This window comes from Lutra lutra, chromosome 15 (genome assembly GCF_902655055.1).
Source record: "Lutra lutra chromosome 15, mLutLut1.2, whole genome shotgun sequence".
Lineage (NCBI taxonomy): Eukaryota > Metazoa > Chordata > Mammalia > Carnivora > Mustelidae > Lutra > Lutra lutra.
The window spans coordinates 55,241,191-55,267,571 of NC_062292.1; the positions used below are offsets into that span (position 1 = coordinate 55,241,191).

The 26,381-nt window shown below is 41.9% G+C and overlaps 1 protein-coding gene across 14 annotated transcripts in view; it reads right to left on the reverse strand.

Annotated features, from left to right (window-relative positions):
• Positions 1 to 26,381, reverse strand: part of ESRRG (estrogen related receptor gamma) — a 625,647-nt gene that overhangs the window by 529,853 nt on the left and 69,413 nt on the right. Inside the window, exon 1 of one of the 14 annotated variants that reach the window (XM_047704107.1) lies at positions 8,012 to 8,280. The exons of the other annotated variants lie outside the window; for them this stretch is intronic. The gene's annotated coding sequence lies outside the window, so the exon portion shown is untranslated. Of the gene's footprint in view, positions 1 to 8,011; positions 8,281 to 26,381 lie in introns of those variants that run through there. 14 annotated transcript variants of the gene reach the window in all.

The window sequence follows — 26,381 nt, forward strand, 5'->3', positions numbered from 1 at the left end:
TTAAATTTTACCAATGAAAACTATGCTATCACGTTACATTTTTAAAAAATGCAATGCCTACCCCATTTTTTCTAGAGACATACCTTCTTCAACAAAGCTGCACCCTCAATTTTTGTCTCTGCTACTTCCAATTGTCTTTTAATCACAGAAAATTAAATTTTCAGTAAGCCCTCCATTAACCATTCAGTTATTTCATTTTATGATCTTGTATTAAATCTCTTATCCTCACCAGACCACGTTTTCCTCTATAAAATATCTTGAGTGGATGGTGAATTTTTTCCCTATGACCTCTGTTGGAGGATAAAACAGCAGACTTCGAGAACCTTGAGGGAAATGAGGATTCCCAATTCAGGATTCCTGTTCAATTCAGGACCACTGGACAACCACTGTCAACAGGATGGAATTTTTTAAGTATTTTAAACTATTTAACACTACAATCGCTTGAGCTGGAGATAAATTAGAACCCAACAAGGTTCGATTTCCAAAGAAAAGGGTACAGAAATGATACTTCAAACCCAGAAAAGTTCTCTTTCCCATATACGTGACCACAAATGGTGATATTCTATTATTACTTATTTCACTATTTGGGGGTGACTGTTTTCACAATCATGGATGAAAGGGCAGTACATATCACTTGCACAAACAAATGAAACTTCAGAATGGAATCCCATTCCCCCCAACGGCCTGGAAATGCTCTCATTGTTTAGGAGAAGATGGTGTCATTCATTGCATATTAAACATACACTCTCTCTGTTTCATTGGGGATGCTCTATTGTGCAATAATTGGTCCCCATTGTTACATGCACAATTTGGCTGCTCAGATATAAAAGTAAAACCTCTTAAATAGCTATCTTCACTGATAGCCTTAGGCACAGACAGTCCCCCGTGGCCAGGAGCCCGCAGCAACCCATGACTAAGGCTTATGGCAGGGAGGGGTGGATGAAAAGGGGGTACACCTGTAATCTTTGATTTATATTAGAAAAAGCACCCCCTGAAACCTCATTAGCAATACTGAGTGCTGCGTCTGGTCCCCAGCGAGGACCTTCTGCCCAGAGTGCAGCCTGGTAGGGGAGGTGCAGCCCACACGCCCAGGATGGGAGGAGGATGGGGCAAGAGAAATGTTCCTGCCGTATCCTAGCCATTCCCCCCACAGGAGCACCTGTCCTTCTCTCTGCAGCACCTCCCGCCATGCCCCATGTGACACCCGTGCTCCATCCAGCCCCTTTCCAAACCCACGATCCCAGGGCCGTTCCCCCACGGAGCTACGGGTGTCCTCCCAGCCCTTGGAGCCCAGACAGTCTCTGAATATTGAGTACACTCCCATTTCTCCCATATTACTGAAATCCTCCCTTTTCAACTCTGAAATCCTTTTATATCAAAGTCCAACTTTGAATTTTTTTTTTATTGTTTCCATACATATCTTTTTGAAATGTCTTTGTTCCCCTTGGTCTGTCTCAAACCGTGCCACTCCTGACTCTGAAGTCCTGATCAGCCCAAGGGGACTTTTCTCCGCAATTCGGCTGAGTCCTGTGAACCATTGGGGGGCCTAGCACGTGCAGGAAGCATCATGCCGGCCGCAGAGCAATTAAACACATTGTCTCACCGTCCAGGTGCTGACATCTGAACCCATGGGACAATCGCGGCTTCCCCTGAGAAAGAAGCCAACTTGCTCCCACAAAACCTTCTAACGCAGGTGGACAAGGGTGGGAGGCAGCCCAAGGCACGGGAGCAAGGGGACTCAGCCCTTTCCTCGTCTCAGGTGGCATTTGGGGCTCTATGCAGAACAGCGGGCTCACCGCGTGCTTCCTGGGACTCAACAACAGGGGGGAGCTGTTGGCCAGCAATCCAGAATGAGCAGCCCACCGTAGACAAGAGCGTGAAGAACGAGGATTCCCTGCGCTGTATGGAAAAAATGGGAAGTAATGTCTTCTATCTACACATTACTTTGGTTTTTTAAAAATTCTTTTATTTAAATTCAGTTTATTAACATATACTGTATTATTAGTTTTAGGGGTAGAATTCAGTGATTCATCAGTTGCCAAGGCATGCAATGTTCATAACATCACATGCCCTCCTTAATGCCCATCGCCCGGTTACCCCATCCCCCCACCTGTCTCCCCTCCAGCACCCCTGCTTGTTTTCTAGACTTAAGCATCTCTTACGGTTTGCCTCCCTCTCTATTTTCATCTGAGTTTATTTTCCCTTCCCTTCTCCTGTGTTAAGTTACTTTGTTTTTTAAACACATGGAAAGTATCTGAGAAGGTTTTCTAATTCAACGCCAGAGTCTCCTCGTCAAAGGGAGGACCATACAGAGCAGGTTAATCCTGAGTTCAAACCCCCGGGGTGCGACTTTGGCCAGCTCACTGACCGTGCCTGGGTCTCAAACTCGCCCCTCTTCAAGTGGGACTAGTCATATCTACTTCATTAGGATTGCCTGGACAATTGAATGGGTGATATATAAAAAGCGTTTCATGCACCTGAAACAAAGACGATGTTGTATGTCAATTATATCTCAGTTTTTAAAATGGTATTTAGCAATATACTGTACTGCTAAAATAACGAATGGCTACTGTTGTTACTACTGGTCTGGGAAGGTGGATAAGGGTAGCTGAGGAATGGGGCCAGGCTTACTCAGTGCCCATCCAGAAGCAGGCCTGCCAATGGTCTTCAGACAGTTTTCTCCACAAGGCCAGACCCTTTGATGATCTCTGGTCACAGAACCGAGATATACAGAGAAGAACACTCGCTAGGGTCTGCCATATTTAACAGGATGTTCAGGTTTGACACAAAAGTTAAAAACTTGACTGAAGTTAAAACTCAGGTAACTGTGTGAAAAAAATGGGAGCTGGAGGCAGAGCTATTCCTAAGAAAAACTAAAGTACTTCTCAGAATTTAAAGGAGACCAGAAAGTCTCCCTAGAAGGCTCCGTCACACTGGAGCCTCTGCCCAAAGGGCCACACCCCATGATTAACAATATCTGACAGGAAGTCAACCAGTCAGCATCACGGGATTTCCTCTTCCAAGGCCACCCTGCTCTTTGTCAGCTCTCTACAAGGGATGCTAGATCTGTGAGCTAAGTTGAATCCCAGCTGGAAAACACAGACCACTAGAGAAGACTCCTCCTCCAAAGTCAAAGAAATCACTCCCAGGCTGCCTGCCGCCGGGCCGCAAGCTCAGCATGTTGGGTAGAACCGGGCAAGGCATTGACAAACGCCTCCAAGCCCCTGACTCTGCCTCCCAGTGACAAAGAGTTCCCTCTCCCTTTTACATCTGGTCTCCTGAGAGTCATCGCGAACACCCAGATGGGGGAGATATTTAACAGGCCCCCTTCACCTTTTTTAAGAGTGTTTTCAGGACTCCACACATTTTGTTTTGTTTTGCTTCTGATTTAACTAAGTCTAGTATGAGTTCTCTTTCAAAGCCTTTACACACGCAAGCTTTACCCTATTAATTTCACAAACTTTTAATATGTTCTCACACAGCAACTTGGTATGTTCCGTTCCTGCACCATGAGCATAAGCTCCCACAATCTGAAGACTATCTCTTTATTTTTCTTTTTACTTTTTAGCCCCGTCTCGGTGCCACCCGAATAGGAATATTCTCTAACCAGTGATCAACATGACTGTACCAACTCTCTCTGAATCTCTGTAGCCTGGGCTCAATGGGAACTTAGATAAACTACAGATAAACCACACACACACACACACACACACACACACACTCAGAAAACACAACACTCACAGAAGAGGAGGGAAGAGAGAGAGAGGATGACAAGAGCTACTAGTTTAATTTTAATATGTAGGGACATCTCCCACAACACATATATTTGGCTTCCCATTCTTGGCCTCTATTTCATAAGAACTATGACACTATTTTCCTTTAAAATTTCAGACTAGTGCTCTCAAAGTGAGTTATATAAGTAGCAACTGAATTGGACTGGTCATTGAAGAAGAAAGTCCCTGAACTGGTGGCTTCAAATTCTGTCTCTTCAGCAGCTTGTCTGAGAAAGTTCTGAAATCACCACCTTGTCTACTGTCTACGGTCTGATGAAGAAGAAAACTGAGAGGACACTGTGTTATCTCGACACTCCCTTTTTCTTCCTTTCCACATTCACCTGCCTTCCAACTGGAATTTTCTCATTCTTTTCAAATTATTCATCTTACTACTGTGGGATTTAACAAGTGGAGCTGTTGCTTTAGTTAAACTTTTATGGCGATGAGTTAGCAATCAAAAACTTTTTTTTTTTTTTTTTTTGGTCAACTGGTGAAAGTCTTAGTTTTGAAATATTTCAGGATTTTTCCATCAACAATTAAGTTTTTTCCTCTCCTATGAAATATGTTCACAAGAATAGTAAACCTCTTACCTAAAAAAAAAAAAAAACAAAAAAACCCTGAGATGGGGCATCTGGGTGGCTCAGTCATTGGGTGTCTGCCTGCAGCTCAGGTCATGATCCCAGGGTCCTGGGATCGAGCTCTGAATCAGGCTCTGCCTCCCCAGCTCCCTCTCTCACTCTCTCTCTCTATCAAATAAATAAATAAATAAAATCTTTTTAAAAAGTCCAGAGATGTTTTGTTTTGATGATGAGAAAACTGTTAATTAGGGAGCTCAAGGTATTTGTCCAAGGGAACACACTATGAGCATGTGTTTGGCTTGGGATTCAAACCAACCTATTTGACTCTAGAATCTACTCCCTATATCTGTGTGAGGTACACAGTGGTGCCCAATAGATGCTGTTGCCCATATTCCAACCTAAAGGAAGGCTCAGAAACTTGCTAGGCTTAAAGGAAAGACATACCAGATCAAATACTTCAATACTAAGCTTTATTTGTAGCTTCTGGCAATACATCCCACTGCCCTAGAGTATATTCAGATCCTCTGTTCTACACTGGGCATCCTCCACAGCTAGGATAATCTCCCATATTTGTTCATGCCCTCCCCCTCCATCCTGACTTTAAAAACTCTGCAGAGAGTAGATGCTCAGTAAAAGCAGGAAAATTTTCTCATTTTTTAATAAAAAAATGAAATCCCAAAGACCCAGAGATCTCTAGCTAAGAGGCCCCACAGTCAGAAATACTGAAAAGATCATAGCTGACACCACAGTTGGTGAAAGTAACAGCCTACGGGCTGTGCCAACAGCCCTTTTCCCTCACTGAATCCCTCCATCATTTTTCTGATACAAGGCAGCAAATGCATTAAATCCTTTAAACATCCATTACAAGTTTGTACATAAAGGTAGTACATTTTTAAGAATTGAAAGAATGTCTACATACAAAATCACACGCATACACACACACCCATCGGTATAGAACATGGTTCACAGCTTGAAAATGATGAGGCTCGGTAGAGACTTAAAATAGTCATTTAATCTAATTGATCTCAGGCATAATAGCAAAGAAGCTAGCTATGTCCAGATTAGATCTGAGAAGCAGATTTTTCCATCTTCCACATCTCTGGGAAAGATCAGTCTCCACGACAAGCCCAGCACTGAGAGAATTTATTTATTGTTTCGACTTTGTTTCCTCCCGGGAACATTAAGTGGTCTCGGATAGTGGAGAGTAAACAGGCATCTGACAGTCACCCTCCCAGCTGGCGGACTCAAGTGTCACAGCTCAGGCCCACACCTGCTTGGTTTCCTACAGAATCTCCACTTCAATTAGAATTAGATATTGGTCTGTGAGTCTGTGTTCTAATTTTACTTCTTATTTTAAATCTTGCTTTGGCATGCAATATCTTTTTTACATTCTTTGAAGGGAATAACTATGCTTGTCCCAAGAAATCATCAAGATTCTATTCAAAGCAATGCACCCAGTGGGTTCTCCACTGACATTCTATGATCTGGAATCAGTGAGAACAGGGCAGTGTTCTATCATTCGACCACGCGGCTGTCATCTTTTTGATAGCATTCCATTTCGGTCAGCAAGAAGCCATCACTTCACTAGGTGGGCTCATTCTAACCACAGATATGTATTTCTGCTTTGATAAAATGTAGAATTATTTATATTATGGATAGCTCTCCCTATTTGTTTTTCTTGAATCACTCAGCTATACAGTATGCTGAATGACATATAAATATAGAAATTATGGAAATAGAGAAAACCTTTTATCCAATGCAGATCCTGAGTTGCTAAAATTAGTTGCTAAAATTTCTCTCTAGGGTGTCATTTAAAATCTAACCTTGTCCCAAATAACTGACCACCAATTTCTTTGATTCCCAAGAAGGAGAGAGCCCTGCAGTGCGACGCAGGCCAGAGCATTTGCTGGATGGGCTGGAGGCATCCATCTGGGGGAGAAGTAAAGAAAACATTCACACACACACACACACACACACACACACACACGCACACCCCTGATCAAACACATACATGCACAAAGGCACACAGCCTACCCTGTGGCATCCAGGAGGAATAAGAGAACGTACCAATGGAGGGATTGGCACCTCCTTCACCCCCATTTTCTGTGCCAGCACAGCCCATTCCAAAATGGTAAACATGAACTATTGATGCAGGTGTTTGTAAACAAGTAAGTTTGGAGAGGTTTCTAATTATAAGCTGTCACAGCTAAAATTAGAAACCTGGTCTGTTCACCAAAAACAACAACAACAACAAAACAACAAACAAAAAAACAAACAAAAAACCTCTCCAAAAGGGTTTATTTAAATGAGAGCAGCCAGGAAGCAGGAAGCTCTGGTTGGCAAGGACTGATGAGCTCTGGTGACACAGCCAAGTAACTGCTGTTATCAACTCACCCCCTGGGCTGTGGGTATGCTTCCTAAGTTCCTAACAAAGAAAGCCACGACTTCCATCCATTGTCATGGTATGCCCCACCTTCTCTAGACTCAGTTTCCTGATCTCTCCCCCTGCATCCTCAAAAATATCATCTCATAAATTGCTATTTCTCCTTTTGCTCCCAGCTCCAGTTCAAAGGCAATGCCAAACATTAAGGATTTCTTGGCATTCACAAGCATACAAGCATAAACGAACACTCCATAATAATCTATGTACGGATGCTCAAGCCCCAACATTCATTAGAAAACTCAGCAAAGAAGACACCTCATGTGTCTCCAGGGCAATCACTGCACTTTCCACTCCTGGACACGGCAAAGTGGACACCCTCACTGGTCCCAGCTAACATGGGCCTCGAACACTTTCCATAAAATGGAAAGAAGGAAGCTGGGTTCCATTGCAGAGAGAGGAAGGCTCTCTCTCTTCCATTTACACAAACAATATAAAATCACCTGACTCCACCTGAAAAGTCTGTGTCATTTTCAAAACCTATCCATAATAAATGAATATTACATAACTTATCTCTAGTTAACCAAAATTCTCAGCCATACTTCCTGAAGTAAAGTACATCGCTGTTGACCCTTTCCAGTCTTACAAGAGCCAATAAAGAATCTCGTGACAATGGTGTTCCTCCTCAATTTTATTGAAGAGCCATTATCTTAAACCAGAGTTTTAAATTTAGCTATTTTTGTCTTTATTTTCATCACTCTCATCTCGAGCCACCTTCTCAGGATAAAAGGCAGAAGAATTAGGTTTATTTGCACCCATATCCTGGCTCTTAAAAACACATATAGATGGTAGTTTAAGTCATATTTCTAGAGACAAAGTGCTAATGTTCTTTCTATAGACTGTGCCGATATGGGAATAAGACAAAAACTAAGAACTCAACGTGGAGAGCTAGAGATCGATTGTAGAGGGTTGCAGAAAATAGGGATAATAACCTCTCCTGGATATTCCCCACGTGCATATCAGCACCAGCTGCAAACTCATCCCTTCACTCACACCATCACCCAGAGTTCTGAACCACCACCACCACCACGACCAAAAACAGCTGCCAGATTTAAATTTTAACTTTTTCTCTTCAATTTCTAGAAAGGATACCAGTAACATTCGCACAGCCAAAGGCAAGAAAAAAGGGGAAGAAACCAACTACAGACCCTTTGACTATTACACCCTAGATAATCTTTCAGACAAGACTTAGTCAATTCTCTGAATAAAGCGATCATTACCTCTCAGCAGAACTGAGTAGCAGACCTTGAAATGCAGACACTCGAGACATTTCCTCCCCCTCCACAGGATGACCAATAGATCCTTCTGAAATCATCCATCTGTTAACCACCTTCTCCTTTGGCTGCATGGGAATCCCTACCCAGATTGGCCCTTGTGATTAGCCTCTTGAACACTAGCTCTACGGATACCTGAGGCTCTCTGGTTTACCTAACTTTCTCAACCATGGGGCCCCTCCCACTGTCGGCATGCACCTGATTCTATTCATTAACTACAGAACTACCCTAGAAAGATCTGTGAAATGACTCCGTCTCATCCCACTCCAAGCTCATTCTATACAAAATCATGTGGCCCCTTCCTGGATATCTTTAATCCACCTCTTAAATCGTTCCTAATATAATCCACACACTCACTATTCCAAACCTAACCCATACATCCCATATCCCTCATCTGACCTCCAGCTCATGTTACAGACCAGACATAAGATGCAAAAGAACTCCAGGTCACTTATAAAGAGGCATACAATCATTGACTATAATTGACACATAAAATCCCAGGCCATTTTCATATTTTCTGACTGGCACTTTAAAAAAAACAAAAAAGAACCCCAGCTCCATGGGAAAATGGACTTCCTGCTGAAAGCCGCAGCAAAACAGCCACCAGAATAATTCACTGGCACTGGGTTATTAAAATCCCTGACAGGTATTACCTAACATGTTGGAAAATTATTCAGGCACATGTGTACACATATATCTACCTTCTGTGTTTGTGTGCTCACACACACACACACACACACTCACACACATTTTTAGTAAGTACTCATTAAGCTATCTGAGATATTAAAACTAATCACGGCAGTTTTCCTTTAATGTTATCCTCAGCATAAAGAGAAATGAGCCCATTGTCATTTATTTCAAAATCATTCTTTATAAAAAATAGCTAATCTCCAAAAGCACACCTGGTTTATTGAAGTGAATACAAAGATGCAGCATATAGCCTTAATGTGCTCAGCTGGGAAAATATATTTTTTAAATGAGCATTTGTTAGGGCTTTATTTGCAAATGCAAAACTATCCAAGGCACTCTTTGTGCATGTAGGGATTTTTCATTTCAAAAACCACATTAATATAGGAGGATTCACATCAAACACTAACAGCAACAAAGAAAATTAACCCCTGCAGGACTGGAGAAAAAAAAAAAAACACAACCCAACAACAACGTAATACCAGGTTAGAGGACATTCAAAACCCAGGAAAGTATTGACACAACCCTGAAGGGCTTCTGGTAGGCATTTTTAACATAACACTATTCCAGCAAAACCTCCTGACTAATATATTTAGAGTGCAAGTTTCTACAAAGTTGACTCAGGTCTTAAAACTGGCAGAAAAGGGAGAAGTGCTAGGTTTAATATTAGAAAGAAAAGATCACCCATTAACCACACTTGGGAACTTCCAAAGGAAAGTAATGGCAAGTCTAGAGCTTTCCCTAGTCTTCCAAGATGGCCGGTCTCCATGAGGAGGCACGAAGTTGCCCCAGTTGCCAAGGAGGGGATATTGGAAGGCTTTCACAACAAGGCCATGTGGGATGGAGAGTATGGCTCTTGGCCATGTTAGTTGGGTGTCTCCTAGATACGATGGCAGGTGTCATTTTTTTTTTCCATTTGATCAGGGAATGTAATACATCTTCAAAACAATTTTCACCCAACTGGCCAGAGATGTTAAAACCCAATCCTGAAAGAATCCCTTTGCTACTCTCCCTCAGAGGTACACTCTCCTATCCTGCCTTGATTCTTTTGAAATATAGAATTTTCACCCAGATGTCTTGGGTCTGACTTTTCACTTTTCTGTATTTAAAAATATATAGTTGGTATATATTGAGATGCTTTTCCATTAGTGACTTAAAGAAAAATAAAATAATTCTGCTAAATGGCAAGCTAAACACACAAGACTGGCATTTCCAGTGCTGGAAACAATAATGTTTATGGAGCTTGTCATGATCTGAATGGGTTAAGGCATGTCTTCACTAGAAGGAGTTATGTCAGGAGCCACTGACATCCTGTGCTGTGCATTCCTTTTCAAATCAAATCTAAAATTAGTGCTAACTTCTTCTACTTATATCCCAAATGGATATTAGCATAATTATTGGAGGGTTTTTTTTTTAACCTTTTAATTTTATATCCACATAGCATCCAGCACAGTAGCTAATACAAAAGGGATGATCAATACACAGGTTTTGAATCAACTGCATGAATCAACTTGCTGGCACTAGATCAAGGAAGTCATGCTAGACAAGCACACACACAATATGTTACTAACTCCTCAGGTTAAACCCTTCCATGACTCTCCATTATTCTCCTTTAATAAAGTCCAAACATCTTCTGCTTATTTAGCTCCTACCTACATTTCTAGCCTCATCACTCAGCAACATTTTTGCAAGTATTGGGGGAATACAGTAACAACAGAAGCAAAAGAGAATTTTGTGAGTAAAATCTTAAAAGCAACACAAAATGGGATCAGAACAGAGAGATATGCAACATCATTGGAAAGAGACAAAATTAATCCCTAGTTGATAAGATTTGCTGTAAACTGACTGAATATATTAACTTATGTAAATAGAGGCTGTGTCCTTCAAAGAGAAGGTAGAGTGGTGAACCATGGGATGGGCATGGAGAAAGAGTATTAATCAATACACTTATTCATCATCTGGTTTCATTGGTAAGCCTCTGCCTACAGTGTGATGGTTGTATCACACAATCTGCCATTTGGTCAATCTAGTTATCACTCCTCTAATTTCCTACTTACCCACCAATCTTACAATTATGTGTGATTTCTTTAGAAATACTCATATTTAAGCTATACATGTATACATTCTACTGACTACTCTCTACTTGGATGTCTCACAAAAACTTTAAATTCAGCACATCCAAAAGTGGTCTAGTACCCCCAACCAATTCTTTTTCCAATGTTCTGTGACTTAGCAAGTGGCATTGCCATCCACCCACACAAACCAGAAACCTTGAGATTCTCAGATTTGATCAATTCACCTTATTCCAAGCACCAAGTACTATCAATCCTCACATCTAGATATTTATCTAATTCATTTATTTCTCTCCATCTTTACTGTCATCACCCAAGTCCAAGTTATAAATATCTCTTAGGAGACCTTGTTCCTACTTTCAACAGGGAGAGTATTTTGAAAACAATAAATCATAATCCTTTGCACCTATCTACTTCCACAGATGAGCATGAGGATAACTGTTCTAGTGGGAGAAGGACTTGGACGCGACCAGGTAGAAAGAGCACACCTCTTAGCTTTGAGTCTCAAAGCTGATTTACATGACCTCTGTAGAGAAAAGACTCAAAAGTTAAGCCCTGAAGAGTGCAAGAAAGGGAATTCTCAATTCAAGATCTTTGGCTTGTATACTACATTTTTGTGTTTGACTACAGGCCAAGAAAGAGAGTACAAATGCAACTCAGGAGAAAAAATCTAGCTGACCTTTCCAGCCCTGAGTATTGGGGAGGAAGACCAGAGGTAGAGACAGCAGTAGCAGAGACCATGAAATATGTGTCTTGACTCACTGCTCTGGAGTGAAGACCTGGAACAGGTAGGTATTTAAAGAGTTGTTCTCCACTTCCTGTTTAGGACCATCTTGCCAGGTGCTCCCCAACTCCCAAACTGGAGCAAACCAGCAGAGTGTAAGTTGAGGGAAACAAGGGTAAGTGGAGAGGAAGACTGAGTCTAGTGACCTAGGTCCTTCGGCTTTAGTGTAGTATGGAAGTACAAAAGGTCTTGTGAATTCTGGGGAGGGACACGGGCAGTCACAGATGGTGCTGGCTAGGGAGCCTACCAGGATCCAGGCCTGGGGTGGGGTGGGTACCATACTGGAGTCTAGATGGAACACAGAGCCAGACTTCAGTCATGATGCCACAATGCCAGAGAGAGCTCAGGGGCAAACGAGGCAGTGAAGAGGACCCAGGCCCTAACCGAGCTGAAATAAAACAGACAGTGAGTTCAACTGGCAGGAGTCAGTGGCGACCAGGCATACAATGAGCTATGACTCCCACAGAGGACAGCAGTTAAGAACCCAGAAAGTTACCTTGATCGAGACCCATACGCAAATACCAGGCACTGGAAGCTTTCCCATTCCACCAGGCCATCTTGGGGAGAAGGAGACACGGTGGATAACTCTGACTGGGTGCTTACCTGGAAGGGACCATTTTTAATGAAAGAAAATGATTTAAAACTGGAAGAGATTAGGGTATGAAGTATTTCCCCTGCTATTCACTAAGAATAGAAGCGTCCAGTGTTTAAGTAAATTTTCCGCCTGCAACACACACTGTCCCTCCTGCTATCTGCTATCAAGTTGTAGCCAAAATGGTGTTTTGACAATGGGTATCTATTTAAGCCATGTGGATTATGAAAACGCTTCCCAGGTTTTCTTCTGCCCATTGGATAGAGATCAAAATCCTTAATATGGCCAATAAGCCCTTCCTATCAGGCCCTCCTATGCTCTCCACCACCACCTCCTGCTTCATCCAGCTCCCTTCTCACTTCAGCGCACTATTCCCCAATCATAATAATGGTCTTCAGAATTTCTTGAACTTGCATACTCTCAGCCTATATTATTACCAACCTCCCCCACTCCAAATTCCACTCATCCTTTAAGTCAGAATTTATATTTTTCTCAGGCAAGCTTCCTCTGACTACGATTTTTATCCCTGGAAAATTCTAAATTACATTTAAAAAAAACTAATTTCATGACTTCAGGAATTCCCAGAGCCTTTATGATCTCATTGTGAATCTCAAAGAAACAAGAAGGAACGTGCACCATTTCCTAAACCTTTCTACCTGAAACACTTGTATCTGTCTCCAAGAATCAGTACCTTCAAGAAAGCACTACGTAAATACTGACTCATGAGATTCACAGAACCAAGACTCGGGTCTCTTCAAAGAACAGAGAATAACTAAAGTTGAGAAGGCTTCTTAGAGAAGAGAAGAAATACTTTTCCCATGGTGGGAAAATTCCCATGTGGAATCTTTCTTGAGGAGGTGATAAACACAGTAATAGAGCATGGGAGGAAAAAGGAAAGAATATAACTGGTGTACCAATGGCCCCATCAAGAAGTTCTAGAGGTGCCCAGGTAGGGCATTCACGATCTCCCTGCTGTCCACTGCCCTGTTCCCAATTCCATGGCCCCTGGCTGCAGCCTGAGCTCCAAGCACCTTCTCCTCAAGCCACAGGCTGCACTAGAGTAGGTTCCAATCCAGGGAGATCAGCCAGTGACACTCATGAGAAGTCAACAGCAACCATTCTGACAACCAGAAGACAGAGGTCACAAGAAAAGAAAGGAAGGCAGAATGAGGCAGAAAGGGAAGTAGAAGCTGGTCTTCTCTGCTCCCACCTGTGAAGACCATATGCTCCAGGAAAGAGGTGGCATCATTCTGGATAAGCAGAGTAAATAAATCTACAAATAGCAGAAATATGAGAAAACTTGCCATCAGAAGATTTATGGCATTTTCCACATGGCACAAACCTCACTGTAAGTTAGATGCGCTTGAACCCCATTCAAGCGAATTTAATAACCAAGATGTCAAAGAACCTTATTAGAAGGCAATCTTACCTATGTGATCCTCTGACCTGGACCCAAAGGATCATCTAGAGTGACATGCCAAGATATGTGAGCTAGGGTGGTGGAAAAGAACTTTTGGCAACACAGCTTAATAAATGGAGTTTTTGGCCCAGGGAAGTTGCTGATGTGGTAAAACTAAACACGGTCCAACAAAAATTAGGTTACACATGAGAAAGATCTTGATAAAATATAGTCCTTCCCCAGCAGAGCTACATTATTGTCTATTAGACGGGACAGGCCAGATAACCTGTGCAACTTTATCATCTAAGGTCATAGGTCATGAGGGGACAACTCAAGTTGGAGTAACAGATGGGGGTCAGACATTCAGCATGTGAATGATTCCTCATCTGGAGATGGCTGCCAGGAAGGCCAAGAATCTCCTCCTGCTTGAAATAAACTCACAGAAAAGCTGATGATTGTGGATCAGTGGAAGGAATGGCAACCTCCAAAACCCAACACTCTCAGAAGAGCAGGATCGTTAAGAGCAGCAGGAGAAGATCGAGGCCAAGCACCGCTCAAGCAGAGGTGTAGATCCAATAGCCACATCTCCCCTGCTCGGTTATCATCTGTCTTTTCCTCAACATGCTTGTTTATAAATAGTCACAGCAAATGGGACCCTCACAAAAGTGAATCAGTCACTAAGCAAATAATCTGGAAATCTGGGGGTAGTCATGGCCTAACTCACTATGTCACTAGGTGCTGAGGGCCTGCATACACTATTAAAAGACCTTTCTAGGGCTCCACATGATAAAAATAGTGCCGTTTAAAATGACTGCTCTGGTCAAGGGTACTGCTTTGGCCGTCAGATGGTAAGTAGCCAGGTGTGGAGAAGAATCGTGACCAGAAGAGACTCCAAGGTAGAAAGAGACTTTTTTTTTAAGGTGCGCATACAGGCTGACAAAGAGGAAAGAATGGAATGATGGAAGGAAGGTTTTGTAAAAGACTTTTTTCCTCCTTATTTCACATCCAGGATCTAAGCCCCGACACACTGGCCAATGAGCTGAAGTCAGCAGTTCTAAGTCCTCAGGTGGTTCTGAGACTGGAGAAAGGCATGGATAAGGGGGGGGGGAGCGGGGGAGTAGGTAAGACTAGGTCATTTGATCATTCTTGGCCTGAACCAATGAGGGTTTCCCCTTCGGGTCTTATCCTGAAGAAAGCTCTAGGCAACCTCAGGCTGATTCTTTCCTTGTCACTTCTCAAAGGTGAATCAGTTCATGCTTACGATGGCTGGCTCTGTGCTACTGTTGAGGTTAACATGAACCTTCTAATTATAAAGAACAGGCTTCTTGGGCTTCTCCAGGCAAAAGCCGAGAGGAAGCCAACGTTATTTTTGCTATTATGGCAACATACAAATCATTTTCCATCTGCTAGAGCCTCAAATTAAAAGGGCAGTGATTAGGAGTGAGCGCAAGCCCACCAGCGTGGGCCATCGTTTACTTAGGTTTCTGAGACAGTCACTGTGCCATTTTCGGGATTGAGGTGACAGAGAAAGCTCGGCTACATGGGCTAGGACTTGACCTAAGAGACAAAACAGCTGGGTCACGTACAGACTGTGCTTTTAAACAGCTAAATGGCGTCCAGCAAAAGCAACTTAACCCATCAGGAGTCCTGTTTCCCATCTACAAAATACTGAAAAGTATGCAAAGCATTCGGAAGAAAGTCCCCTGTTAGAATCATTTCAATGGGCACAGGAAGGCCTGCTTCCTGGACTCCTAAGAATACATAAGAAAGTAAAATGGAAATATACTTTGGATTCTGAGACTGAATTTTAAAAACTATAGAGCAAGCGTTTATGCAGCATTTGAAGAAGTGTCACAGGACACACTGGGGTGATTCAGAACAGACCGAATTTCATGGGGCAACCATGAAACAGACACTGGGACAAGTTTCATAGTGACTGAATGCATCAACATCAAGGGACCCTCCACCTGTAAATTATTCCAAATGAATTCCTTGTTACAAGAGGACTACCAACCATCTATCACATACATGGCACAATGTCACCGTCTCACCCCCACTTTTCTAAAACGACCTAAGAGAGAGATCTGTGCGTTCAGAACCAGGTTCTTAAGAACATCTCTGACAAAATATCCAAGAGTCCTTCAAACAAACCATAAGCTCTCCTTGACTTGATGGAACGTTTCCAGTAAGTCCCTAAGGGGTAACTGGCAGTCAATGACGAAAAAAGCTCTTAGAGAAAAAGACAGTTGGTTACGGGCGTGAGGCAAAATGAGGACCATAATCTGGTTGACTGTGAGAGTTAACTACAGCAGGGCATTCCTTAAATGGTTTCTCAGAGACCCGGTTCAGGAATCCCATGTCTTCCAGCCAGAATCCACGGACTAATCACCCTTAAGCACTAAGATGGCTCTTGCATACTACGGGACTTTTGATGAAAATAGATAGGCCACCTGGAGACGAACATGGAGAACAAGAGATCCTTTTCTTTCATCTTCCTTCACTCATTCTTCCTCAATCAGAACAAAGTTACATGTCTAAAAGCAGTGCCCCCCCCAAAAAACCCCCTTAAAATGCTGTAGAAAAATTGTGTGTTTCTTGCTGTAGTCATTAAGCCTTTACAGAATTATTCAAGAATATTAAAACGGAACTTTTATATGTGTTCCTGAGCTTATTTCTTTGGTTCCAAACCATTTGAGTGATGTGATAAAGAAAGAAAACTAAGGGTCTTGTGTCTAAAATATGGTGGTTGTTTTTGCTCTATTTTGTTTTGTTTTTCACTCTGACAATATATTAGAGTCTTTTTGTGTTCTTTCTGGAGCTACCAAAGGGCTGGCTACAGTCATGGGTATTATCACCAGAGATTGGGGCAACATGGTAAGGAGGGGTTGGCACATTTTTCCAGGAGTAAGGGCATTTGGGAAACTCCATGGTGGGTCCCCATGGCACAAAGGTTCTTGTGTACGGTAGTGCTTTACAAGAAAGGCTCAGCCGATTCCTCAGCAGCTGTGAAGTTGTCAGCCGTGGCATTCTTTACAAAGCTGGGTGGCTGCTCACTGCTGACATGTTCAATTTTGAGCGCTGAAAAAAAAGAAAAACCCTCACTGGAATGTTGAGCTAGGCAAAGATAGCAGATGCCCAAAATGAAAAAGCCCATCGTACATCAGGTGCTTAGGAACCTTCTGGAAACTATTGAAAAAACATGAGTCTTTTTCTACTAAGGTTGCACTTAGCCACTTCAGGTGCTTTTCATCCAAATCCCTCAACTTCCCCCTCCTGAACCTTGACAGCCAGACTTGAGATGATCCAATAGGCTATCGATCATGTTCTCTTCTAAAGGTCACACTGGGAGAAGCATAAATGCCAGACAAACCGCACACTTCTCTAAGAAAGATGCACATTTCATTTGCTTTCCTATTTAATCTCCTATGGGCTTTCAGCAAGACACGCAAATTATCCTGGAAATGACCATGTTAGGTTCGATCCCACACTTGGGATCATTTTCTGAGGTGTTCTCAGTCTGGAGCTCAAATGAAAGGACAAAAGGCACGTGGCCACCTGCCTAGACTCCAGTCGAAGCATAGAAGACAACTCGACAGCAAGTTTTGGTATCTTCTAATGGAAGAAAAACAGTCTCCCTCCGAGAGTGTTGCAACACCGGTTCCTAGGACTAGATCTTGCCACAACAATGTCGATTTAGGTAGTAATGACCCGAACAAAGCTAAATGTATGGCTACTGTGGTTATTATAAGGGTGCCTGGCAATAAAATACTATGCCTTAGCAAATAAAGAGACATAGGAGGTGAAAAAAGGTCAGAGAAAAAAACAGATGAGAAATCAATGTCAAAAGAGGTCACTTTATGAGCTTCAAAGGGAGCACCAGTCATTGATTATAATATCACTGAAACAACACAGGCCCTATGAGATTTGAAATTACATTTCCAGTCTGAATTTATAGAACTCACAGCAGACTCTGGTTGTGATTGTAGCCGATTAATGGAAGCCTACCAAGTGAGCATGATTTAGATGGGCACAGGCAGAGGTGAATTTGGTTTTCCTCGGTTTGTAGAACTAGGTGCATGATCAAGAAAGGTTTGGAAGAGGTTTCTTCTGTAATTTCAGAGACACTGCTGGTAATAGCTGGAGGCCAGAATGATCTTTCTAGAACACACACCGGATTATGGCACTCCCCTGCTTACAAACCACAGACAGCCCTTTTCTTCATGCACGATAAGGGATAGAATCCTTAGCTAATATGCAAGCCCACTCTAATGAGACCATGGCCTCCTTTTCTGACTTCATTTGGTACACCAACCATACCAACATTTTCTTGGTTTTCCAAAGCCAACATACGCTTCCCTATATCCAAGTCTTCATACTTTTGTTTTCTGGCTGAAATGCCCTCTCTAACCTGGTAAATGATTCTGATTCTCTTTTCCCATTTCTTCACCACCGCAGATCATGGACTCACCAAACCGCATTTCCTTTCCTCTGGGTACACAATTATGCTACCTTTTTTTATATTCCCTTGCTCAAATAGTTTTACACGCCTGAACTCTGGCCAGTGGTACGTGGGTAGAAATGATGTATGTATGACGACACCGGTCCCTAAAATCCTCCCCTGGGGACTGACCACTCCCTTCCAATGAGCCAGACTCTGAGGCCCTTGGGGATGGCCCTGAGTCCCTGAATAACAGTGTAGGGCAGAGTACCCCACTCACCCCACCCTCCAATCCACGTCAGGTGTAGCATAAATGAGAAATAATTTAAGACACCAAGATGTTTAGGATGTTCGTTTCAGCAGATAGTCTACTTTGATTCATGCCCTCTATTATTAATTGTATTTTATCTCATTACTGTGGTTATTTTTATGGGTCACCATAAATATAATAGAAGTCTAGATATAAATAGAAACTCATGTTTATTGAAGGGAAGAAAAGCTGAACTTAGACCTAAACAAAAAACAAAATATTGCAAAACTTTTTTACCATTTCTGAGCTGACTAGCTAAGTTGGCTAGAACATGGTGCCTCTGAAATTGTGTTCATGGGTTACACCCTACTGGAGGTAGTCATCTTATACAGAAGAAGGCCTTTATGGAGAGCCAGGATGTTTCTCTTTGCTGGGCTGCTGCTTCTTCAATGCATGCCACTCATCAGATAGGGCACTGCTTAAAGGACCATGAAGGGAGACAATGACAGAGCACGTTGGCAGCATTGGTGGCACAGTTTTTCAATCCTTTGAACAAGATAAAAATAGAACGACTAGACTACAAAACCCAAAACTCAGGGACAACTTTTAAAACAAAACAGGAGACAAAATTTCCTCATGAATCCGAAACCAGTTGATTGGGCAAACCACCAAGAGTCACAAATCCTACATAGAATCAGCATGGGAGGAAGGAGGAAATAATGGAGTAGCATCTCATGGACCTAAGAACAGGGGAACCTTAAAACAGCCAACAATACTCACTGGAAAGTTCAGCGGGCCCATTTGAAACAATAACTGGGAGGGGTTTTGTCCTTTTTAACACCTTGGTGCAAGGGGCCCATCCACGCTAAGTAGGACTGAAAGAAATAGAGCAGTTTAATTGCCACAACCCTGTCAAGCCACCAGGGTTCCCTTCCAGAGTAGCTCCCACTAATGAGAAAGTGCCATCAACGTTGTGCTGTATGGAATAAAAGACCTGAAAGAAAGAGAAGATCAAAGTGGCAATGAGGAAAGCAGCCAGAAAGAATCACCCATATTTTTTGTATACTGCATTACATAAGCACACACACACACACATACACACACACACATACAGGAAAAGCTCTGTTTCCTGAACCTATATCTCATTCTAAAAGGTCAGGAAAATTAACTTCACATAAAAATGAACAATGGAAAAGTATCAAGGTCAAATCTCATACAAAGTTATCATAATTACAAAAAAAAAAAGAATAGGGAACAGAAAAACATCCCTAGAGACAAAAAAAGCATGCTGGAAAGACATTCTCATAAAACAGATCAAAACTATAACCTGTCATTTCAAAAGAAGCTTAAAGATATTAAGAAATGATATAAAATATAAAAGAACACCACGGTCAGATTAGAAGAATTTATGAGTATGGTGACAGGACTCAGGAAAGAATTAGAAATAAAAGAAAAAAAAGTAACTTTGGGGCGCCTGGGTGGCTCAGTGGGTTAAAGCCTCTGCCTTCGGCTCAGGTCATGATCCCAGGGTCCTGGGATCGAGCCCCACATTGGGCTCTCTGCTCAGCAGGGAGCCTGCTTCCCTTCCTCTCTCTCTCTCTGGCTACCTCTCTGCCTACCTGTGATCTCTGTCTGCCAAATAAATAAATAAAATTAAAAAAAAAAAAAAAGTAACTTTATAAATGCCAACTAAACTAGGAACAAATAAACACAACAGATAATTCCTTAACAAATATAAAAGGTAAAAAGGAGGGAAGGTAAAAAATAAAAAAGAAATGAAAGAGATAAAAAGGTTTGAAAAACAAATAGTAAAGATAAGCAAAGAAATTGAGCATATGGATTAAAAGAGATTCTGAAGAAGGAATCAAAGCAAGTGAATATGATGAATACTAATGACTATAATTCAAGAAAATTTCCTGAAATTTTAAAAAAAGCTTGAAATGACCCTGAATAATTATACCGTGTACCTGACAATACTAATCCCCCCAAAACCAATACTGACACATGTTCTAATAAAACTCTTTGAGTATATGACTTACAATGTAAAGAAAATTAAATTATCATCAGATTCTTCTAAAGCAAAGCTTTAAAAGGAAGAAAATTAAGTTGCCTATTTGATATCCCAGAGGAAAGAAAATAATTTTATATCCAGCAAAACTGACTTGCAAGTATAAAGGATTCAAACAAACTGTTAGGGATATAGGCCAGAACTGAAGGAGTATTGTTCCCAAGAGTCTTTTCTGAAGAACATACTAGCAAATGAGCTTCAGGCAATCAAAACAATTAGAGAGACCATCAACATAAAGACTGTTGGTGAATATTAAAATATATAGTTGCCTGTGAAATGAAGATTAAAAGTATGCTAAGAGACGAGAAGCAGAGTACCTAATGGCTGTATGTTCTGACAAGTTACATACAGCACGACTATTCACAACTATTTTAAAATGAGGGAAGGACTGGGGTGGGACTATATGGAAAAAAAGTTTTTAATGTTTTCAATAACTGCATTGCTACTAGTATTAGTACTGCTCTCCTGAGACAAGTATGTGGCTAACATGGTTTAAAACAAGGGGGTAACTATGGGCTGTTCTAATTCCATTATCCCCTCTATCCGTGTCAATCAAGACTCTTGAAAAAGGGAAGATATATTAGTGTAATGAAGAAGAGGTTATATAAAAGTCTGTAATCCCAAATCTGAATTAGAATATCAATATGAATGCATAAATTCATAAAATATTTAATAAAATATAGATATACTCATAAAATATAGGTACCTATATTTAATAATAGGTAGATCGATCGATTGATTGATCAAACCCCAATTCTGTCCTCCACAAAGGGTTAAGAAACAATGAACATCCCAGCAGTAATGAGCATCCCTAGCACCCAAACTGTAGACTTGGAAAAACATTTCTTACCTAAAGAAATAAGGGTTCTTGGAAAAATGGCCGATTCCACATCTGGGACAGGAAATGTACAAGAGGAACCTGGAACTTCCTGTATTATCAGACAGCAGGGAAGTTATCAAAGGCTTTTAAGGCAATGACAAAAAGACTTGAGATCCACCTTGAAGAGGTCCTCCCTAGCTAGAGCGGGACAATATGAGCTTCAGTAAGAACTACCTTGCCAGGGGGCGCCTGGGTGGCTCAGTGGGTTAAAGCCTCTGCCTTCGGCTCAGATCATGATCCCAGAGTTCTGGGATAGAGCCCCGCATAGGGCTCTCTGCTCAACAGGGAGCCTGCTTCCTCCTCTCTCTCTGCCTGCCTCTCTGCCTACTTGTGATCTCTGTCTGTGAAATAAATAAAATCTTAAAAAAACAGAAAAAAAAAAAAAAAAGAACTACCTTATCAGCACCACGTACAGTCTTGCCTAAGGAATCAAACCTGAGTGTGATCCAGTCTCTGGATCCAGCCGCCCATCTGCAGAAAATGCAGGGACAGGGAAATGGGTTAGAGCTCAATATGAGTAGGTAGTCAGGAAAACTCAGGCTCAGGGAAAGTCTATAGGCCAAATGGCCCAGGTTCCTCAATAAACTGTAAAGAGATAAAGGGGCTTGAGGAGGAACTTACAAAGTGAAAGAGATTTACAAGGCATATCTATTTTTTTTTAATAGGCAAGACTAAACCATAGCATCTGGGAGGCACACTGGGTGATGGGCATATTTCTAACAATATAATGAAATGATTATTATAATAGGATGATGATTACTTATGGCGGGTAAAAAAGGTGTGATTGGGAGAGGCTTATGAGTGACAAAAGTCTAGTTTTTGTCCAGGCTAGCATACAATACATACAAAATTTTCCTATACATACACACACACACACACACGTAAGATTTTATACAATATATATGCAATACGCAAATTTGCAATACTTAACCAGGACCTTCATTTGATTTATATAGTTTTTCTTTTTGTGTTTTATTTACAATAAAAATATTAAAAAAAAAAAAACCGTGTTTCTCACTGCCATCCAGTCTCCTGCTGAGAAGGCATCACAAAACACATGGTTGAAGTAGAAAACAATGCTAGGAAATGATGACTGAGGTCATACTGTGAAGGTCAACAAAAGTCTTTGCAGAGTTATATTTCATTAGGAAGATAATGTAGATCCACTTCAAGGTTTTTATGAGTCCAATGACTTCCCCTTTCCTCTGAACTTTGCTTTCTTCTTTTTTTTTTTTTAAGATTTTATTTATTTATTTGACAGAGAGATCACAAGTAGACAGAGAGGCAGGCAGAGAGAGAGAGGGAGAAGCAGGCTCCCCACTGAGCAGAGAGCCCAATGCAGGACTTGATCCCAGGACCCTGAGATCATGACCTGAGCCAAAGGCAGAGGCTTTAACCCACTGAGCCACCCTGGCACCCTCCTCTGAACTTCTTAATGTCTCCATCATTTACTTGATTTTCATACTTGTGTAATTAAGCTGAGGATGCTGAAGGAAAACGATGCAAGATAAACCGTGACACTAACACTGTGGTCTTCAGTGGGTGAAGGGGGATGGCCCAGTGCCCTGATCGTGGTAGAGGTACCCTCAGCCCATTTTACGGGGATTTAATACAGACCTGCTCATTGTGTTCCATACATTAAATTAAGCTTCTCCAGAGCATTTGCTTTTCTAAGCATCTAAATTACTCTCTTTCTCAGGGAATATGCCAGGACTCATGAGAAAAGAGTTAACTTTGAGTTACAAAATCAAAACGAGATTGAACACCAGAGAGAGACAGACAGACAGACACCAGGGAATAAATGTCTCTGAGTTTGCCTGAACAATCAAAACAGATTTACAGGTATCTTCCTGAGACTGTAGAGAAGATATCCCTTACAAATGATTCTTTTATACCCATTATTCTATTTTAAAATATACCAAACTTTCACAGAGAGGCTATCATATTTAGTATGCTAAATATTTTTAGTGACCATAAAGAATTATCATAGAGATTCTGTGGATTGGTTCTTTCTTCCCCCAAAAGGTCTTGAATTCTTTGACTCCAAATTGTCCATCCAGTGGAATTTTCAGGAGGTCATAATGTGTAAAATCCTCCTCGTTCAAGACTAAGACAAAAATGAAGCTTTTAAAATCACCAGTGTCACAGTTAGGATAAAACAGCCTGCCGAACACCAGAGCAGACTTAAGCCCCACATTATAAAAGCACCACTTCTCAGTTCTTTTAGAAATAGGTGAAAACAGTAAGTCATAAATAAAGAACAAAATCTAACAACAAGAAAGAGAAAACATAAAACCAAGTAGCTAGACGCATGTAAATAAGTACCAAATTTAACAGACATGAGTAAAACAAACCTCACAACAGCCATCTTTCCCGGGACTGCTTTCCTGCTTCTAATTCAGAGGAAATAAATGGGCTCATCCCACCCTTAAATATGGAATAAAAAGACAGTTGCGCTGGACTGCAGAAGAGGCAAGCCCAAATTCACAGAGGTTTTATTAAAAACAGGAAAAGGTCAGTCCTCCTTCCCCCAAAGGAATGTCCAGGGCTTGTCAGAATTATTACTCCAAGATAGTTTCTTTATTAAATTCACTGTGCAGAAATAGAAAGACAAGGCCGGGGAGAACCAGAAAGACACAGGAAGTCTTACTTTAGTCTAGCCACAAACTCAATGTAATGCAAGATACAAGGAATCAGCATCCTCTTTACCGAATCTACACGCCAGAGATATTTTTAAAGCCTAGAGCAAGTCTTTAATGAACTAAGAAATGATGTCATTAAATAATCCTTGCTCCCTCACCAATAACTTGGAAGTGATAGGCCAGTATAACATTTGCAACAACCTCACCGCTCACCGAAGACCGGGAACAGCCATCTCCTTTTTAACCGACCTTTGCTTCTAGTTACGATCGACTGTTGTTAATGAATGAGTTGGAGCGAATTTATAGATCGGGGGCAGCCCAGCCCTGCCTTGTTTAGCAAACATTTTTCAACATGGGCAGTCAACGGGGAAATCTCAAGTCCAAGTTAAGTGCCAACTTAAAATGGATTCCCGAGACACCCCTGGCGTGCGAATTAATTCTATTTGTATTAATATCTGGAATGTCACGCAGGATGCCGCAGCTGGTTTTGCGTGACGCTCCGGCACTCTCTCCACAGCGTTTTTATCATTAAAATGACCATGTTTTCAAAAGCTGTGGCGTACTGTGTGAGAGACTTTACAAGCCTCAAAAGGATGAAGAGCTGAAAATTTCTACCCTGGTCTCTGCCTAAGAAACATCGGTGCTTCTCACCAACGGGCACTGTATTCCATTTCGGGGCAGGGAGGGGTTTGGGTCAATCCTGTCTCCGCACATTTCATATCACACCACTTGCAGAAAAGTCAGCAGATCGACTGCTCCAAAAATCATGCCCACCACTCAGGTCCGGGAACACAAAAACACCCCTTGGGAGTCGGTAAAAAAAAATGAAAGCGACCCCTGGCAGAGGACATCCATCCACAAGAGCTACAGGCAAAGGGGAGCGGCAGAGATGGAAGTGCTTCTCTCCGGACACCTGCAAACCCGGGGCTGCTGTTTTTGTGGTGACGGGGACAAACAGCAAAGCCAGTCTGGATCGGCAAGAACAGGGTAGAGACAAATCCCTCTTTTCGGTCTCTAGTTTCAAATGTTTGCTAACGTCCAGCACTTTGATGGCTCAGAAATGAAAACATCACCTGAGCTGGGTTGTATTTCCTTCCCCTCCAAGCTTCTGGGGGAGATGTCAACCAGGCTAACACGGTTGCAGAGATGAGGGACAACCGCGAGGACAAGGCTCATGTACTTCCATCAGGCCTTAGCCAGTCAACAAGGAACTAGTAGGTACTGACGTGACCAGCTCTTTTCTCCCTCAGCTGAGATCCAACAGCAGGATCCGTTCTGGGAGAATCTCTGATGTGGGCTTTGGGGTTTTACATATTGTTACCCCTCCTCTCCTCCTCCTTCTTTAATGGGTTCTAGAAAAAGCACAGGAGATTGCTGTTTCAGCAAACAGGGAAAAGAGGGTTGATACGCTTTACATAGTTATTTTTATATTTAATCCAAGAGCAAGAGAGGCCTAAGCAACCCAGCTGACTCTAAAAAGCATTTTAGGAAGTTGGCAACTCAACAAGCCGCGTCCCGCTCTCTCCCACTGTGAAGTAACTGGATCCGGGGTATAGATATGTTCGTCAAAGATATCAATAGCACAGATAATTAAGTTAGTGCAGCAAACTATCCGCATGCTTTGAAGTGTGGATACAGTTGGTGCGCTAACCTTTCCCTCACCTGAGAGGCTAAGCCTACAATCTCCTCACACATGTTAACAATCTCGTGACCTTTGGTCCTTCCTCATTATCACATTATTTAGGTTACCCAACCACGTGAGGCCTACCATCAAAAGGACTGCTTATGAACCGGGAGAGTGAGTTCACAGGCTCAAAGGCAGACTCCGCCAGGATGAGAAGAACCTGCAAGTAGAGAGCCTAGAATTCTCTAGAAGTAGCATTGTTGCTGCAGGAGGGACAGAGCATCCCAGAATGGGAAAGGTCGTTGGCCAACCCGGTGCTCCTCCGATTCCGGAGTGTATGGGAGTCACATGAGGTGTTTTGAAAAATACGAGGTACTGGATCCCATTTTCTAGAGATTCCTATTCAGACCACTGGGCAGAAGGCATGGAATCTGCATTTTAATGAGTACAGGGGTGACTCTGAGTTTGTAGTCCCTGGGCTACATTTTGTACTAAGCTAAGTACAGAGTCAATTCGCCTAAGACTCCAGGAGTATATCCAGTCATATTACCCCAGAAACCAGCAAACCTTTTACCCATTCAATTTTGGGCTTTGCATATTTTACATCATTTAATCTTGTGTGTCTATATATTTAAGATTTGCTTCATTTTACAGTCATGGAAACTGAGCAATGTTAAGTAATTTGATCCAAGGTCACAATTTAATAAGTGACAAAGCCAGGCCCAGAACCCAAATCTGCAGCTACCAAATGGAACCAAATTTTAAAGGAAGAGCCTCCTATCCCTTGAGAACTCTAGGAAAGAGACTCAGAGGACAACCAACTTAGAGGGTAAGGGCAGCACGTGTGAGGGAAAGTCTCAAAGGAGCTACAACCCCTCCT